Genomic DNA, 13,250 nt, shown 5'->3' with positions numbered 1-13,250 from the left:
ATATGATGTTGCGGTAATAAAATGCAGCACTTTTCTGGTGGTCTGCGGTATATGCAGTATATATTGCTGACATATACTATACACAAAGAGATGTCACTATAAATTCCCCAAGGCACAACAGGAGCTCCTGGTCAGGGTCGGCTTCAGGTGTCAGTAGGCCCCTGGGCGACAGAGCCTCAGTGGGCCCCTTTCCAGTGGACTCATGTGGCAGCATTAAAAAAACGGTCCCAAACAGCACCCTCATGGTTATTTTATATAAGCCCCTCATTACACCCTATGGAATCATTAGATACTGCCCCCCTCGCTCCATGGATTCCTTATATACAGCCCTATGTGGGCCCTAGAGCTCGGGTATGCCCAGTGTTTGTGCCGGCCCTGCTCCTAGTTACCATACAGTATTAATAATACTCCATGTGTGGCAGTAGGAGTTTGGGCTCCACCCCTGGTACCACCCCTGCGGTATGACTGCTCCCTCTGCACCCCCTATTACTAGGCCTGTTATTAAATCCATTATTAGAATCCTATACAATTGTATAATATAATTATTTGTCCCTGTATGTTAGTTTTCGTGAGAACCCTATGGCGGTATTATGTATTGTGTGTTATGTGGCCGTAGAACCTCAGTATCATACACTACATTTTATAATATAAGATTGTGGCAAACCTACACAGCAGCGAATTTTGGAATCTGAAAGTGTTATTACTATATTATACATACATTATATTAATATATTATTGAACATTGCATGGAGGTATTTACTTTATGTATTATGTTGCACCAATTATATGACATTGTACACTATACATTATATTGTGTAATACATAACTGCACTGTAAGTAACATTCATGATTCCTTAGTACAGTATATGAGTACAATATTGTATATTAGTATTTGTTAAGTATTAGGTGTCATTGTTACTTAGGGTTATATATAAAACTGTGTAGTTCATGGCAGCAAAGCATGTCATTGTTGTTTATTCATCTGTATAGGTATATTTGGTGATTGTACCTTAGTAAAGAATATCTGAGTATTGTATGTCAGTATTATATGGCACTTAGGATCCCTCAGGATATACTTTTAGCAGTATACAGTGTTTTTTGAATGTGTAGTGTTATTGTTAGGCTTTATAGATGTACAGTACACACTAAGCTCCTGAACTCCCCCTAGTGGTGGCTTCCAAAATCCAGAATTGTATTATTTATCTATGCAGGAGATTTGGAGCTCTGTATCAGCTTAGCTTAAGCATTGGGCATATTTAGAAGCATAAAAATGTAATTGTAATCAGATGATTTCTCTGCGCAGCTCAGGAGCCGCTCACAATGCAGTTTCTATCATTCCTGGAGAGCGGAGCATTGTGTCATACAAATGCCAATGTTACAGTCAGGCCGTTCAGCAGCTGTTGTGGTGCCCGGGTATCACATCTCTGCTGTACAACAGCGGATTACCTACTGCCTAGGTGAGCTGAATATCTCTCCCATACGGTTTTATTTTACAGCCATGTATGTAAGATGAGTCCTCTGCCCCACACTGTAGGGAGTTCTCTGATGGGATTGGAGAAGAGTTACATAACAGAGTTAGTGATTGGAATGGAGATTATAGCTGTGCTGATCCCTGATCCCCGATTGAGGGGGGGTGGGGTGATGAAGCATGAAAGTCTGATATTTTATATGTGTTTAGAGCTCAGTCTTTGTGAGATGTATGTATGACAGCTTGTAACTTCCTCAGATACTTATACTGCAATTATCCAGCATTTCCAAGGTCTATACCTGCAGCCAGTGGATTTCATCGACCCCATTGGAGCAACACTGAGTCCCCCACCCTATGGATAGGGCCAAACTTGCTTGGTGGGAAAAGCCCTGTAATGGTTACATCTGGAGAATAAAAATGACTACAGAGTTTTCACAGCAGAGGGTTTGTATCCTGTCTACACAATACACTGTGAGCTACACAGCTTGGACTCCAGACTGATTCATTGTAACAAACTTGCTCTCGGCTGAAAAATGGAGACAATTGTATCCAGTCTAGACAATATTCTGTGAGCTGAACAACCTGGACTCCAGACTGACACATTGTAACAGACCAGCAGATAGATCTGTGCAGCTTTCTGCTGATGTGTTTAGCTTGCAGAGCATTGTCTAGACTGGATACACTGAGCAGGACTAACTATGTACAGGGTCACTGCCTCTGAATAGAGATAATTATGTTCATTCTAGACAACGCTCTGTGAGCTAAACAGATCAGCAGGTGCACAGATCTCTCTACTGGTTTGTTACAATGTATCAGTCTGGAGTCCAGGCTCTTTAGCTCACAGAGCATTGTCCAGAGTCCAGAGTGCAACCAATAAAAAAACATTTAAATTATAGGAAGAAGTTCTCAAGAAACTTTGTCAACCCCTTGGGGGTATCTGGATTTGGGGGTATTTGAAATGGCTTCAATTCATTACAGTATAGCAGCATGTGCTCCGGTTGTGGCCCCTATGATGATTATAAACTGATGGTGGAATGGGAAATATTCCGGCCGCTCTACCAAGCACAATGCAAATAGTCACTGTGTTTGGTATTACAATGCAGCCTCATTCACTTAAATGGATAGCAGTGATCAATAAATACATTCTGGAACGCCCCTTTAATTAAGGTGTTAAAGGCAATTTCTTCTATGCATATCCCATTCATTACACTCAGATCTCCAGAGACTGTCTGTGTTTATAGAGCTGGGGTCGGCAGAACACATTGCATGAGATGTACCCGTTGTGCCGAAGCTTTAATGTTTTGTATTTAGGAACTCCGGGGGGTCACGGAAATAATGTCCTATAAAGACGTGACAACAATGGCTTCATTGAGGAGGCGCTGGGCTCACTAATCACATCCATGACTGGTTGTAATAGGGTTAAAGCTGTGTTCTATACATCAAGAACATATGGATGAGGCAGAGAGAACCGCGACTAATGGATCAGCTGTGCCACCAGTACTACGTTACCACCAGCCCAACCGGAGCACATGGCGGCCCTTGTGCTGAGTCACACCCACTCCCCATGTGATCCACAAACATGTAGATGACATTTAGCAAAATCTATATAATAATAGCAGCAATGGAGTGCCCACCATAGAAGTGAGACCCGTCCCCTATGGACGGATTGGGGTTGACCCTGGCACTGCCATAGAAGATGTCTTCAGTCGCCACTAGAGGGAGTTTACTGCATACATAATGGGGCTCATTTCCGAAGGGTCCGAATGCCACACTTTCGTAGGGTTTCGCGCGACAGAAATCGGGGGGTGTGACCATCGGACAACCCGACTAATTCCGAAAAACCGTGGAATTTAAAAAAAAAAACATTTGTGTCGCAAGATCACGCACTTACATGCACCAGGAAGAAGAAGGCGAACTCCGGCGGACCTCGGTGCAGCAGCGACACCTGCTGGATATCGGGAGCACAACCTTAGTGAATCCCGGAAGACCCGAATCCTCGTCAGACAACGTACCGCGGGATTGCGACAGGACCAGGTAAGTAAATTTGCCACAATCAGTCAGTCTCCTTGGACACAGGCACAGAGATTTGTGCAGCTGCTGCTGATGTGTTTAGCTCACAGAGCATTGTCTAGACTGGATACAATTGTCTCCACTTCTCAGCTGAGAGCAGGACTAGCTGTGTACAGGGTCACTGCCTCTGAATGGAGACAACTGTATCCAGTCTACACAATGCTCTGTGAGCTAAACTCAAAATAAACAGCTACATATTTCTCTGCTGGATTATTAAAGTTTATTACAATGGAGTTCAGGCGGTTTAGCTCACAGAGCATTGTCTAGACTGGATACAATTGTATCTAGCCATTTCAGTCCTATACTACATGATTATACATCACCTTTTTTCCCCCCACATGATATAAATGTCCCTAAAATTGGAGCAAAACTGTAATACAATATCGGCTGTCACCGGCCCCACTTCTCCAGCGCAGCCACCGCCCCGCCACAATAGATACATACACTTCCGTTCATCTCCTTTGTAAATAATGAAGAAGCCGGGGTATAATATACCGCGGGATAATACGTCTATTCAGAAATGGCTTCCATGGCCCCAGGAAAAGCCTCTGCACTGGATCCTATGTAGTGTGAATACAGAGAGGGCTATCGCTTGGGGACACCATTGTTCAGGTAGCGGTGATATCTCGTTACGGGAATCTGCGCTGCTACTTTTTTGTGTTCTTGGGATTTTAATTCTTGGCTTGGGGACAGTCGTCCCATTGTATTCCACGATTCCTATGAGGTAACCAAAGAAAAAAAGAGAGTCTCGGCCTGAGACTGTCAGCTGTTACTAATCACGGCTCTATGGCTTTCCGAGAATGCCCGGCTCGCTTCTCACCCCTGTGCGTCTTATTAAAAAACCAAAAATTCTTACCGTACATCCCCTCTACCCATCATATATCTGCCCAAAAAGGACATATAAAAAGAACATTTCCAAAAGTTTCACAACACCCCATGTTGTGTTCAGTAAAAGTTTTTTTCGTTTTTTTTTTTTTTTTACCAAAAAAACAACAGCTTTATTGCTGGCAGACGATGACAACACCGCTCTTCATTAATTTAACATTGATGGAGTCTGGTTTTTCTAACTTTATCCTACTGAGCTTTTATTCTAGTTGTATCCTCAGACAATAAGGTTTCATTAGGGAAGGGTCACAATTATACGTGAAAAGTAAAAAAAAAAAAAAAATTCAGCATGCCCCGTCGCATCTCTTTCTGGTAATGTAATGTGGCAGTCATGGGTTTAATTAAATACTTTGGGATCATTTCAGGGGAAACGAGAGTGTGTGTTTTTAAAAAAAAACAAAAAAATATTTTGAGTAGTTTTTATTAAATTGGTTATAATTGTTGTTTTTTTTATTACGTAGGCAAATAATCCAAAAATTACAATAATACCAAAAATTTTGGATGGATTAAAAATATAAAAGGATCTTGCTGTGCCACCAATGGCAAAGGGTGATGTATCGTCTTCGGAGTAGTATAGAAACCCATATTTGTATGGGTTTTCATAAACGGGTGTATTGTGAGTCATATGGGCATCACGGTGGCTCAGTGGTTAGCATTACAGCCTTGCAGCGCTGGGGTCCTGGGTTCGAGTCCCAGGGTCAACATTTGCAAAGAATTTGTACGTTCGCTCTGTGTTTGTGTGGGTTTCCTCCGGGTCCTCCGGTTTCCTCCCACACTCCACATACTGGTAGGTGATTATATTGTGGGCCCCATTGGGGACAGGGACTGATGCGACAAGCTCTGTGCAGCGCTGTTTAATCTGTATGCGCTATATAAATAAAGGAATTTTTAGGCCAAGAATGTCTGAGAACAAAAAACACCCCCTAAAATAGACATTTGGCTCCCTTTTATAATGGGGACCATGATCACAGATTAAGGTCTTCTTCATGTGGCTGGAAAATATCTCCACATGGAGCATGATTTATTCTTCCTGTGTACACCATGGGGTAACATATAAATGTGATAGAGAAATTGATATAGGAAATGATTCTTTACAATTATTGCAATAAAAGTTATTATTTATCCATTTACGTGGACAACACCTTTGTAATCGATTATGAGGGTCAGACCCTCTAGACCAGTGATGGTGAACCTTTTAGAGCCTCAGTGCCCAAACTTCAACAAAAAGCCACTTATTTATTGCAAAGTGCCAGCACAGCAATTTAAGCAAGAATTTATTTCTCCTTGTTCATTGACAACTTTCCATCCTTCAGCCTCCCAAGGACACCAACCCAGTTGAAAGGAGAAGGGCAAATTCATCTATCATTGTAGGAAGATTCTTTGAGTTCTGTCTGGTGAACTTCATTCTGGGGTGATGGCCTGAGTGCCCACAGAAAGGGCTCAGAGTGCCGCCTCTGGCACCCGTGCCATAGGTTCGCCACCCCTGCTCTAGACTTTGTTGGCTCCCTTGCCCAATGAAAACCAATAGGCACCCAGTGAGTGTTTGGGAGGAAGAGTAAGGAACCTCCCTCTCTCCTCCAAACGACAGAAACCTTTGGGAGAAATTACCCATCCGCCATATTGGGACAGGAAGGAATTTACCCCCTGGAAAATTGGGTATGGGGTTTGAGGTCTTCCTTTTGGTTCCATATACTAAATCTAGTAAAGCCTAAACTTGAAGGACACAATTCCAAATAAAGTTGGACCCTATATTAATCTACATCCAATGAAAAATATGTGACAATAACCCACCTGGAGTAGGTCCCTGTGGCAGAAGGGTGTTAGGCCACAAGGTACCTGGTGTGACGCCCCTGGATGAACCCCAACCCTTAGTAACATAAGGTACATTTAGCGACAAAAGCTTCTCCTCCAGGCAATGTTTCATCCCTCTGGAGCCGTGACATAATGTGAACTATCCCATAGAGAATCGGTGCAATTAGGAGCCTCGGCCCTCCTGTTAGTTTTGGATGACTGGAGGCAAACACTTGACAAAGGACAATTGGTTATTTCTGGCCGCGGCTATTTCGGGTGCTGCACGCTGGGCATAAAGCGCTGTTATTGTGGAGACGCTTGTGGGAATTCGTCCATTGTGTTGCCTTAGGATAAAGAAAAAAACTTGGTCAAAAATGTTTTTGTCGATGGTATTTATGATTCTTGCTATTGAAATCTATGATGTTTATGGCATCGGAGGGGCACAGGGCATAATCTGTGTTCCTCCTGTCGCTGGTTCTTTCGATGATATTGCTGATGAGTTTTTGTAGATATGGGGAAGCCGAAATGTGTGGAGGAGACCTACAAATGGCAAAGGGTTCTTTACAGTTACACCACTAATGTTGTCCTACCTAAGGCTGCTTTTACACAACACCTACGGTAGACCGTAGGTCCGCCGGGTCGCCATAGCCGTCTATGGGGACGTACATCTGGCCGCAAACCTGCAGCTTTATAGATATACAGTACATCCCCAAAACCGCCGTCTGAATGTGGCCCAAAGATGTGGCTACAACAGATGCCATGACATCATTTCTGTTGGTTATTATTGACTTCCGGCCAAGAGACTTGGCCAATGTCCAGTAGTTGGTCATTTTCATTATAGGATGTGACAAATGGGTCATGTTTGTGGACAATTTTCCTGTCTTGCCTGTCAATTGCCTGTCTGCTGTGTAAACAAGGTCTCCCAATGTCGGGGAAACAAGGGAATATCCACAGACTTCAGGCAGTTGTTATGTATTGTTCCTGGAGAGATGTGTAATCAGACCTTTTTGTATGTTGTTAGTAGCAGCAGGATTGTGAAATATATTGATTTACATTCCAGGATTGTAGCTTCTTCCAGAGCACTCAGCGTGTCCTTACACTGCTGTTCTCTGTGCTCTCTGCAGGTGGTGTTAGGTATTGTCCCTGTAGACAGGGCCGGCTCCAGGTTTAAGTAGGCCTCTGGGCGACAGAGCCTTAGTGGGCCCCTTTTAAGAAAACTTACGTCCCGCTGCCATAGTGCCTCCTCTAAGTAGCCACACTGCCCCCCCCCCATAAGCCACATTCCATAAGCCACATTGTCCCCCTGCCACTCTGGGATAAGTACATACCTTTCATTGCTCCCCTGAAGCAGTGCCAGCAGCCACCACCTTTTTTGTGACATGATGACCTCATCATGTGCGCCGACTTCAGAGCCGACACGTACAGCGTGGAGCACCACATTGGAGGAGCGAGGAAAGGTGATTTTTGTATTGTGCCCCTATGCTGTGCTCCCGACGGGCGTAGCATAGGGGCAGAAAACAAGAGGAGCCAGAAGGTGATCATTTGTACCACTGTCTTAAAGCGACACTGGTAAAATTGTTCCGAATTTTTATTTTCCGTTACCCAAGTGGGCCCCTCCAGCGCACTTGGGCCCCAGCACTTGCCCAGCTAAGCTGAGTGCTGCCCCGGGCCTGTCTGTAGAGATGCATAATTATACCTTTATGTATGTTGTTAGCAGCAGGATTGCGAAATATGGAATTATTTCCAAGGAATGTACTAAGGGGGTGTGTCCTCACACTGCTGTACTCTGTGCTCTCTGCATACTGTATTAGGTATTTTCCCTGGAGCCATGTGTAACCACATGTTGTATGTTGTTTGTGTATGTTAGTAGCAGCAGGACTGTGAACTAAAAATTTTATATATCAGGATTGTAGTTTCTCTAAGTGCACTGAGGAGGGGGGGGGGGTATCCTCACACTGCTGTGCTTTTCACTCACTGCACTCAAAGGCTCTCTGTGTAAGTGATGTAACAGGCTTTTTAGTAGCCACACAGAGAGCAGTGGAAATGAGCTGTAGTGTAGTCACTGCAGGGAGCAAGGAGTGGCCCAGTGTGCTGGGACACTCACTATCTCAGCTCCGCCCCCACTGCTCTAGTAAAGTCATTTGCATAAAATGATATACATTTTTTATTAAAGTCATCACTTACTGGTCGTGTTCTGTATTGGTTATTGCAGCGGAGAAATAGAAATGAATAGAAACAAAATGCAGTACCACATACAGCCTGTGGAGGAGAGTGGCGCTGTTTGTGGGAAAAATCGGATTCTAAACTGTGCCAAACCGTTCCTGCTGAGCGTAGACAAACTTGTTATACACAGTGTATAGAACAATGTCACGGGGATGGCATTTGCCAATATCTGTTTGCCTTTTCAGAGATAACATTTGCTAAAGAATCAGAGCTGTTTGCAGGGAAAACACATTTACAGAGAAATAACAAAACTGAGACACAGCTACAAGACTTGGGAATGGAAGTCTGGACCTGCGTGGGAGGACACGGGTCACATCCAAAGCAGAAACTATAGGAGTTACCCTTTAAATTCATTACATACACCCCTTTGGGTTACCTTATGGGTAATTCTGCCCCTAGCACCACTCACATGTGTGACTACATTTTCACTATACTGCAGATGCAGGGGAAATAAGTAACCTATTACTTCGGCTATAGATGTAGATTCATGTGACATCACCTTCAGGCAACTTTAACCTTAATGTGTTAAAAAAGGTAACTAGTTGACATGGTGTGTAATGTTTGTAAGGCCATTGGTATACTGATGCTGGATAATAAATATTAGGCAAGTTTATTTACAGTATGGAAATTCCTGTAACTTCACCTTCAGGCAACTTTGAACTAAAATGTTCCAATAGTGTTATAAATTGAAATGGCTTGGAGTTTTTGTAGAGATGTTGTAAAGTACTTCTATACCATATAGATGATTGGATTATATATGGTATGTAAATTCCTGTGACAGTGTGTAAATATGTTGATCCATGTGATGTCACCTTCAGGCAACTTTGGCCTTAATGTTACTTGTTGACATGGTTCGTGATCTTTGTAGAGCTGTTGACTTGTAATGAGTTCATACATCAATGACTTTAATAAAATATCATACATATGAGATTAGATTAAACACACAATGTATATATTCTTATGTGTCGCCCTCTGGCAACTTTGACCTATAATCCGTTACTAATGTTACCTTTGACATTGCTTGGCAATTTTGTGGAGATGTTGTTTAGTAATGCTGTACCATAAGTATTGGATTATGTGCAGTATGTTAATTCCTGTGACTTCACCTTCAGGAAACTTAGACCTAAATGTGTCAGTGTTGTTATTAGTTGACATTGTTTGGAATCTTTATAGAATTGTATAATATATTAGATTCATTCTGTAAATTCCTTTGACGTCACGTTTAGGCAACTTTGACCTAAAATATTTTATTAATGTTACTGGCTCAAGGTATGTAAATTCTTGTGTTGTCACCTTCAGGCAACTTTAACCTAAATGTGTCACTTATGTTATTTTGTTGACATTGGTTATAATCTTTGTAGAGCAGGGGGTTGGATCATTCTGTGGATTATTCCCTAATTTACTCACAGTATCACAGTCTTAATGTGCTTAGGTTGACCTCTGGGTCTTGATAAAACAGGATGATGGGAGTGGAGGATTTCTTCTCTGGGAACATCTTGTTTTTGTCTTGGGAGGTGATCTGAGTTCACTTTCCTGCTGGCTTCTTGAAGGAGGGTGAGGGGTTAATGGATTTCTCTGCAGCCAAAATATTGGTAAAGAGATGGAACAAATATTCACTGAGTGTGGTCAGTATGGGTCATGCCATCCTCCACCCACCTACCTACCACCTGCCCTTTAGCCCAAACTAAGCAGAACTGGGAACAAGTGGCCATCGTTCCATGGATAATAAACGGGGAAATATCGGTACTTAGGGATAACATCGAGATGCACCTAAGGACCTTCTGCCCTACTCTGCTGCATCTCCCCTGGGTAATGGGGGTCAACACTCACTGGCTATTTTGGCTACTGTGAGAATTAAAGCCTTAAATGTCTAACTGGGTTTTCCAGTTAAAATGGAAACATTTTACGTAATGGAAGGGGAAAAAAAATTCTTACTTTTCTCTATCCATTGTTGACACCTTGGGCTCCATCGGACTCCACCTTGTCCGATCCCCTCCGGCCCAGTTGGAGATGTCAACAATGGACCAGTCATCCATGCAGTGGGATTGTGAAGCCGGATAGAAGTTAATCCCTTGTTATTTCCAGTCCCCTTGTTTCGGCCACAGATGTATTTTCCAAAATTGCTTGAAAAACTCTTTCAACAGAGGTGTGCAGTTTCCTGAGATTCATGGTGTGAAGATAGTCACAAGTTTTGGCGCACACAAACCAAAACATTGGGCCACATTTACTCACCCGTATGGAGGAGTTCTCGAAAGTGCAATGCCTGACGATGATGCACTGTGCCGCGTTTTGCTAACATCGTACGCCCTATATCCTGCATGTTATCCTGCATTTTATATAAGCACCCCTCACACCCTATGGATTCATTAGATACAGCCCCACGTTGTCCCCATGGATTCCCTATGTAAAGCCTTAGGCGGACTCCCAGCAGCTCTGGGCCCCGGGACTTGCCCAGGTATGTCTAGTTCTGGCGTCGGCCCCTACTGATCAGTGGAAAAGGGATCTTCAGCCCTTTGTCCAGAGTAGTAGCTGCACCCTGCTGCTCCTTTCAGTTTAGAAGGGACGTAGGGCGATGGCTGAGCACCACACTCTCTATGGGACGTAGGGAGATAGATGAGCACCACACTCTCTATGGGACGTAGGGAGATGGCTGAGCACCACACTCTCTATGGGACGTAGGGAGATGGCTGAGCACCACACTCTCTATGGGACGTAGGGAGATAGATGAGCACCGCACTCTCTATGGGACGTTGGGAGATGGCTGAGCGCCACACTCTCTATGGGACGTTGGGAGATGGCTGAGCGCCACACTCTCTATGGGACGTAGGGAGATGGCTGACCGCCACACTCTGTCTGGGACGTAGGGAGACGGCTGAGGGCCACACTCTCTATGGGACGTAGGGAGACGGCTGAGGGCCACACTCTCTATGGGACGTAAGGGAGACGGCTGAGCACCACACTCTCTATGGGACATAGGGAGACGGCTGAGGACCACACTCATGGTCAATCTCTATGGGACAGAGGTTGTGTCTGTTAAAAACATGGTTTGGCAGCACTTTAGATGCATCCACATGTTAGCTCCATTAAAATTCTTCTTTATGAGTATAAACGCACATGTTGAGAGTGGACAATACAGTGATCTACGCGTTTCGACGCGGCAGCGTCTTAGTCATGATCCTATTGTGATAAACATACATACTAAACATATATACACTGACTTACCCAATAATGAGGTTGTCCGGTAAGAGGGAGATGATCAAAACTCACCGGAAACCCTAAGAGGAAATCAATAGTCATACAACTCGGGTAAACCGCAAGGAGAAACAAGCTTCCGGGATCCAGAGAGTCACATGATCTAAATTAGGCCACATGACATGAGCACACCCCCTCCAGCCCGGGTATACGGGAATGCAAGAAATGCAAGTATGTTTATAAAACAAACTAGTGAATACATAAAATTAGTTACATTTTATAAAAACCAATTAAAAAGACATGGAACCAGACAGGTAGGGGGGTTTAGTCAAACATATATAGTAATCAATACCCATTGAGAAGCCAATATCATCCTGGTTATACGGACCAAAGCAGATGTACCTGCCCAATATTTCTCCATTATACATAGAAAATGGAAAAAATTAAGAAAGAAATATATGTTGATGATCAAAAACCGAAACCCTGGAAAACATGGAATTATCAAAGAGTTGCACGGAACAGGTAAGTGTTCATATAGCATTCGGATGTCTACAAAATTGAAATATTCGTCCTGTCTAAAACACGGTTTGGCAGCACTTTAGATGCATCCACACGTTAAAAAGAGCTTGTGTCTGGTATGACAGCTTAGTCCCAGAATTTTTTTCTTCCAGAAGTTTCCACTTTTCAATATTTGGAAGCCGGATCTTGACAAATCTAATCCCCCTGTTGATCGCTATAAGCCATAAACAAATGTCTATTTCTACTGTGGACTCCTTTATTGATCTTTCAGAACTTATTTGTATATTTTGTAGTTTGAAATGCTGATATTTATGGTCATGAAACCCGGAACACCCCCCCCCCACCCCTTTAAGGTGTCCATGAACAACTGTACTGTATAAACGTGTTGTTGTATATTGAGGCGGACAATGTGGGGCTGTGTAGTGACCGCGACTGCCACAAACGCTCAGTGTTATACGAGGTACTAATCGCTGCCAGCGTTGAATGGAAATCTGACACGGATACTTGATGGAGGCGCAATAAAGTTAGTTCTGTATCCGTCATGTGTCATGGACCTTTGTGTCCATCGTCCTCTCTTTCACAGGCAGCTAGCAAAAGCCTCCATTGTTGGGACTAGATGTATGTTCTCCTTTAATCCCCTGCAAATCCTTCTCCCACATCCCTAATATTGTATTCATGGCCACGCACGGTAGCCCCCACCGTCCCCCCGCTTGTCTGTGGGAAACTTTCAGCGCCAATGGACACCACAAACAAGGATGCCTCTCTAGTTGCCACAGCAACTCCAAGTGTAGCCCGGGCGATTTCTCTCCCCGCGCTGCTTCGCACACACTCGAATTGGTGAAAGGGATGACGTGAGGGACAAACAGAACTTGCAAACAAGAAAAATCTCCCTCAATCCCTTCTCTTTCTATTGGGCTCTGGGCCCCTTTCTCCTTAAGCGAGTGTGAAACGGTCACACTGTGCCGATATAAAGACATAACAAGCCCTTCTGTGGGCCGCGGGCGAGGGAAAAAAAATCCAGTTTCACTCTACATCAGCCCAGAACAAAAGCCGGTTGAATAGAAGCTGAACACAATGTTTTCTATTCGGACGTCTTGGCTTA

The 13,250-nt window shown here is 43.7% G+C and overlaps 1 protein-coding gene and 1 long non-coding RNA gene across 2 annotated transcripts in view; one reads left to right on the top strand and one right to left on the bottom strand.

The window, feature by feature from the left end:
• Window positions 1-13,250, top strand: part of SLC1A3 (solute carrier family 1 member 3) — a 36,065-nt gene that overhangs the window by 13,941 nt on the left and 8,874 nt on the right. The window lies entirely within an intron of this gene.
• Window positions 6,319-11,783, bottom strand: LOC140117909 (uncharacterized). The gene is made up of 3 exons (XR_011853104.1): window positions 11,660-11,783; window positions 9,845-10,012; window positions 6,319-6,558 (listed from the first exon to the last, which is right to left on the bottom strand). It is a non-coding gene; the product is annotated as an uncharacterized lncRNA (long non-coding RNA).

Source organism: Engystomops pustulosus, chromosome 1 (assembly GCF_040894005.1).
Source record: "Engystomops pustulosus chromosome 1, aEngPut4.maternal, whole genome shotgun sequence".
Classification (NCBI taxonomy): Eukaryota; Metazoa; Chordata; class Amphibia; order Anura; family Leptodactylidae; genus Engystomops; species Engystomops pustulosus.
The sequence above is the reverse complement of the archived record's forward strand: the minus strand, read 5'-3'. Positions and strand labels throughout refer to the sequence as shown.